Raw genomic sequence first — 7,032 nt, 5'->3', positions numbered from 1 at the left:
TAATTCTTAAAATATATATGTAACAGTGTGTTCCATAAAATCCCCTATTACATTATGCATGTATGTGTGTGGATACATATAAAATTATAATGACTTTGCCAAAGTGTGGCCCACGCTGATGTTTTCTTTTCTCTGGTATTGTTGGTTAGATAAAGGCGCCGGTTTTAAATGCAACACATTATTACGAACAAAACAAAATCGATTGTTTGTGGCCATATGCAAAGTCCCTGGTACATCAAAGAAAAACAATTTTACAAAAAATATAACGAGAGCAAAAAAAAAAAAAAAATAATACGCAAGTACGTTGCATGCAATGTAAATAAACATTGTAAAAATTGTAGACAATTTGTATAAACAAAAAACTGTTTATATTTACATATAGTCGGAACATTTTGATGGCTTCTATGACCACTTGTATCATCAAGTTATTTTTTGCGCTTTGCTAATCATGTGGGGGATTTGTATCTAAGGTATATAAAAAAATGGAAATATGTTCTGTTGAGAACTTGTAGACATGCATAATGAAATTTGTTTAACATTGAAATAATCATTTTGAAATGCGAAAACTATTTTAAAACTTATATTCGAAGGATATGTTATCTTCAGATTAAAATTCATTTTCTTGATTAGCGGAACAAGGATTTTTTTAATAAAAAAATATGACAGTTTGTATATTGCAAAATCACCATATTTATTGGCCAATTTTTCCTCAAATGTCCAAACATTTCAGGACAAAATTCCTTTTCTAAAAAAAAAAATCTTCCATTAATTCATTTTATTTTGCAATAACCTGGTTCGGAAGTAATTGTTTGTATTGGTTTCAATTAGTAAGTCATCAAATGTATTGACAGTTTGTTTGTCATAGCTATTGTCAATAAATTGACCTTTTCAAGATTTGTTTTTTTTTCTCCAAAACTGTCAGTAATGGCATAATAGCAGAGTGTAGAAGGACAACATAAATGAATATAATCGCTTGCCACCCTTGTCAAAATCGAAGCCTAAGCGCATTTTGCCCAGTTTGGTTGTTGTTGTTGCTGCTATTGCAAAAACTGATATGAAGATGAAAGGAAAAGCGTAACGGTCGGTTGTGTCACTTACAGTTAAAGGCGACAGCTGAGCCCAAAAACACGAGCATATGCTCAGGATACAAATGTGCAAAAATGGGATAAATTTGGCCAAAACAAAACAAAACAAAAAAAATGTATCATTGATACTTCGTTGAATGTATCCATGAATGGAAATGCCAACTGAGGGACAGTTTGGCGAATTTATATAATTTTCTGCAATTAGTAGTTGTTTTCCTCCCGGTATTTTTCTCCGGTAAATGCTGGTGGCGGCGGTGGTGGTGTTAGTTATGGTAGCAGTTACGTTTTGGGAAAAAATTAAAGTAGCAAATGACGATGATGATGATGATGTCAACAAGAGGCACTCGACTTTGGACACTCGGGGATAAATATGAAAGTGAGGAAGGAACAGTGGTTTCAAAAAAATATGTTTTCAGGGTCTTAACAGAGTTGTGAATTTTTTAACAATGTTTTTTCATGGTCTTAACAGAGGCGTGGATTTTTTACAACACATTTTTTCATAATCTTTACAGAGGCGTGGATTTTTTAAAGATATTTTTCATGGTCTTAACAGAGGCGTGGATTTTTTAAAGATATTTTTCATGGTCTTAACAGAGGCGTGGATTTTTTAAAGATATTTTTTATGGTCTTAACAGAGGCGTGGATTTTTTAAAGCTATTTTTTATGGTCTTAACAGAGGCGTGGATTTTTTAAAGATATTTTTTAATGGTCTTAACAGAGGCGTGGATTTTTTAAAGATATTTTTTCATGGTCTTAACAGAGGCGTGGATTTTTTAAAGATATTTTTTCATGGTCTTAACAGAGGCGTGGATTTTTTAAAGATATTTTTTCATGGTCTTAACAGAGGCGTGGATTTTTTAAAGATATTTTTTCATGGTATTCACAGAGGCGTGGATTTTTTAAAGATATTTTTTCATGGTCTTAACAGAGGCGTGGATTTTTTAAAGATATTTTTTCATGGTCTTAACAGAGGTGTGGATTTTTTACAAAATATTTTTTCATAATCTTTACAGAGGAGTGGATTTTTTACAAAATATTTTTTCATAATCTTTACAGAGGAGTGGATTTTTTACAAAATATTTTTTTCATTGCTTTACCAGAGGTGTGGATTTTTTACAAAATATTTTTTCATAATCTTTACAGAGGAGTGGATTTTTTACAAAATATTTTTTTCATTGCTTTACCAGAGGTGTGGATTTTTTACAAAATATTTTTTCATAATCTTTACAGAGGAGTGGATTTTTTACAAAATATTTTTTCATAATCTTTTTCATGGTCTTAACAGAGGCGTGGATTTTCTACAAAATATTTTTTCATAATCTTTACAAGAGAGTGGATTTTCTACAAAATATTTTTTTTAAAGATATTTCTTCAAGGTCTTTACAGGGGCGTGGATTTTATAAAAAATATTTTTTCAATGTCTTTACGGAGGCGTGGATTTTTTACAAAATAGTTTTTCATAATCTTTACAGAGGAGTGGATTTTTTACAAAATGTTTTTTTAAAAGATCCTTACATGGGTGTGGATTTTATAAAAATATTTTTTCAATGTCTTTACAGAGGCGTGGATTTTTATACCCTTCACCACACTGTGGTACAGGGTATTATGTATTTGTGCATATGCTTGTAACAGGCAAACATAATCGAGATATACCCATGGTTCCTTTTGAGAATATGCATAGAATCACTTTCTGAGTCGAGTTATGCATGTCCTTCCGTCCGTCCGTCCGTCCGTCTGTGCATGTTAAATTGTAAACAACGTACAGGTCGCATTTATGATCCGATTTGGGTGAAATTTGGCACAGCTCATTTGTTTGGCCCAAGGACGAACCCTTGAAATTGGGAAAAATCGGTTCAGATTTAGATATAGCTCTCATATATTTTCGTCCTATATATCTTTCGATTTGCACGAAATTTGGCACAGCGTAATGAATTAGGTCTAGAATGGTGTGTGTTAAGTTTCCTGAAAATCGGTTCAGATTTAGATATAACTCCCATATATATCTTAGTCCGATTTAAGGTAAATTGTGTACCAAGGCCCCTATATATCTTTCGATTTGCACGAAAATTGGCATAGCGTACTGAATTTAGTCTGGAATGATGAGTGCTAAGTTTCGTGAAAATCGGTTCAGATTTAGATATAGCTCCCATATATAACTTCGCCCGATTTTAGGTAATTGGTGCACTAAAGTCTCTGGAAATCTTTTGATTTGCACGAATTTTGGCATAGCGTACTGAATTGAGTCTAGAATAATGTGTATTAAGTTTCCTGAAAATCGGTTCAGATTTATTTTTATTTTTGTCCGATTTAATGTAAATGGTGCACCAAAGTCTATATATCTTTCGATTTGCACGAAAATTAGCACAGCGTAATGAATAAGGTCTAGAATGATGGCTGCAAAGTTTCGTGAAAATCCGTTAAGATTTAGATATAACTTCGACCGATTTTAGGTAATTGGTGCACCAAAGACCCTATATATCTTTGGATTTGCACGAAATTTGGCATAGCGTACTGAATTGCGTCTATAACAATGTGAGCTAAGTTTCATGAAAATCTATTCAGATTTAGATATAACTCCCATATATAGTTTAGCCTGATTTTAGGTAAATAGTCTACCAAAGTCTCTGGAAATCTTCTCATCTGCACGAATTTTGGCATAGCTTACTGAATTATGTCTATAATGATGTGTGCAAAGTTTCGTGAAAATCGGTTCAGATTTAGATATAGCTCCCATATATATAGTTTCGTCCGATTTTATGTAACTGGTGTACCAAAGTCCCTATATATCTTTGGATTTTCACGAATTTTGGTATGGCGTACTGAATTAAGTCTAGAATGATGTTGCCAAGCTTTGTGAACAGATCCCTAGCAGACCGAATAACACAACATACTGAAGTAATATAAATTAGTCTCTGGCAAGTTTCCCTGAAATCGGTTCAGATATAGACATATAACAAAAAGGCGTCGTCTGTTAGGAAGTGGTGAAGGATATCATATAGTCGGCCCAGTCCGACTTTACTACTTTCCTTACTGGTTTAAAACTATTTTTTCATGGAATGTAAGTTGTCAACCTAGGCGTGAATTTGTAAAAAATACTTTTTTTCGAGGTCTTAACAAAAATATTATATATTGTGCAACCACTGTGCAAATCCCAGTGTTTTCATTTATTCCCTCCTAACCATATCATCCATCAGTGGCAGCAATAATGGTGGGCAACCCCTATTCCCTTTTATTTGAGGCACAGACACATCTGTTTTGTACCATTTCCCTTCAGGCTAAAACGGGGTTGGCGCGTACTACCAAAATCCCCTAGTAGTACATGGATGTAAGATGCATTTGCACTGCTTAACTGAAGGACATACTACAGTTATCAATGAATCAGTAAACGTGTATGTGTGTTCGTCTGTGTAAGTGTGACTTTTAATGTCGTATTATGTCAAAGTAGATTCCTTTTTGCCTTTTTTCAAAAAAATATATTGTAATGCTCCTCCATTGATCTGTGAGTGTGTGTGCGTCCCTTTGTTGTTATCCTTATGTATGAGTTGTTGTTTTTGTTTTGGTTGCCGTATAATCATAATAATTTTCAATTGGCATCCTGTTGCGTTGTTTTCATAAAATATTTACCTTTTCAGTTTAGCGTCCTCATCATTCAGAGTCAATCTCTGCTTGCACTGCAACTAAATTGAAGAGTGTTAAAAAAAATTGGCACATTGGCATTAAACTAGCCCTGCAGGGCTGTACGGGCCAGTACCTTTCATTGTTGTTGTTCTCACTCTTGTGAATTTTAATTATCTTCTCTGTGGACAAATTTCATGTACAAGAAAAAAACAACTCTGCAGAGTTATCAAACTGTGTTCTTGTTTTCCAGATTCGTGTAATTCGCAGTCATAGTTTGAAGTACTCACAGGAGGAAGTGGTAGTGGTGGTAAGCCATATGTATGAATGTATGTATAGAATATATCTAAAATCTGAACTGTTTTCCCTTCAACTCTGCATGTTTTCCAATCATTTTGTTTTTCGTTCTCCACCAAAATGTTTAGCATTTTTTTGGATTTGCGTTTGTTTGTCTGCCAGAGCAAGTGTCCATGTCCCTGTTAATCATGTCGAGTGCCAATTTAACCTTTCATTTTTTGGAAAATTATCCTGCGGTGTCTTTTTGTCCGGACAATATTGTTTTGAAGTTTGAATGTCAAGTATTTATCCACTCTGCGCTAGTTCATTTGTTTAATAGTTGCCGATTTTTTCTCAAAATACTTTTTTCGGAATTATTCATTCATTGAAATTCCGATTTGTTTTGGTTTTCTTTTTGTTATCGTTTGTCTCCTGCAGTACTTCTAGTCTCCTCTTCCTTTCATTGATTATTTCTAATTATTTTCATTTCATAATTAAGCGATCTTCTTCTTTGGGAGTGAGTAACAGCTGGTTTTCTCAGGAACAGGTTGGTGTGTTCTGTGGCCACCCCGATTAGTTTGAGGCTAAAACAGTGCTTTTGTTCGGCGAACAATTGACTTGGTTTTAATAATCATCAATCGTTTTAATAATCATTGACTTCGGCTGTCAAAGGGACAATTATATTTTGACATTTCATTTAGGATTGCCATTAGAATAACAAAAACAACTCATTCATGTGATCACTATAGAGACATCTGTTAAGATTTCTGAAGAATGCCTAACATTCAACAATATCATATAAAGGTACCTAAGAATTTTCGGCATTTTGAGGACTTTGAGCAGAGTTTTCAATTCGAATTGACTGTAATTTTGTATTTTATGCAGCACATATTCCTGCCAAGAATTATCAATATTTACCCATTTTTTAGAATGACATCCATATAACATATGGATGTCATTCAAAATGAGCCCTTATTACCACCTATTTGTCTACCTCATTGTATATAAAATGTTCGGCCCGGAACGACGGTTTTAGTTGTTAAATGTTTTTATAGGGACATAGGTTATTTAATATCATACTTTGAAGAAAATATATGATTATTGTTTTTTTCAGATATAAGGCTTTCTAAAAATAACCAGTAAGGAAAGTTCAAATGTCGGATGAGCCGACTAAATGAAACCCTTCACAACTTTGGGTACAAACAATTGATGGTAATATGTACAATATCGTCTACATAGAACATACATATCATCTTTGCGGGACCATTGGAATGGAATCGGGCGAAAATCTCAATTGGAAAATATTGGGAGTTTCATGCACAATTTACATAAAATAGGACGAAACAATATATGGTGGCTAATAAATTTGAACCGACTACCACAAAACTTCACAGACATCAAACTGGACCTAATTCAGTACGCTGTAAAAAGTTTTGCCTCAATCGGAAAAATATTGGAACTTGGCGCACAATTTACATTATATCGGACTAAAATATATTAGGTTGGGGTAAAAGAAATCCATTATTTGTATATGAACTATAGGACTTTATTTAACATGCTTCGGAATGTCCGATTTGGGCTAAATATGCTCCTTTTTGTTATATGATTTGTTGTCATTTTAAAGGTATCTTCATAATGCCCCTCTCATAGAAGTCCTGCTCTGTATTCGCAAAAAAAAACTCTACTAGTCGATTTTCACAATCCTCCCTAGATACAAATTTTTCATCATTAAAGAAATTTTGCAATGCAAGAAAAATATGATAATCGCCTGGTACCAAGTCCGGACTGTATTGCGAATGCATTAAAACTTCCCAACCAAGCGAGTCACTGTAGATGTGTGTGGCCTAGCATTGTCCTGGTGGAACACGTTGGCCAATTCTGGCCGTTTCTGGTCAATTGCTATCTTCAAACGGTCCAGTTGTTGACAGTAGAGATCAGAATTTAGCTTTTTCCGATCGTTTTAATTATTTTAAACATTTTAAATGTTTTTATCGACATTTTCGACGATGGATTTCTTTTTTTTTTTTTTTTTTTGAAGCACATAGATTTTCCGGAT

Source organism: Musca vetustissima, unplaced genomic scaffold, assembly GCF_032173495.1.
Source record: "Musca vetustissima isolate MV318-11 ecotype Yass unplaced genomic scaffold, APGP_CSIRO_Mvet_v1 utg3840, whole genome shotgun sequence".
Taxonomy (NCBI): domain Eukaryota; kingdom Metazoa; phylum Arthropoda; class Insecta; order Diptera; family Muscidae; genus Musca; species Musca vetustissima.
Note: the sequence above shows the minus strand (reverse complement) of the source record.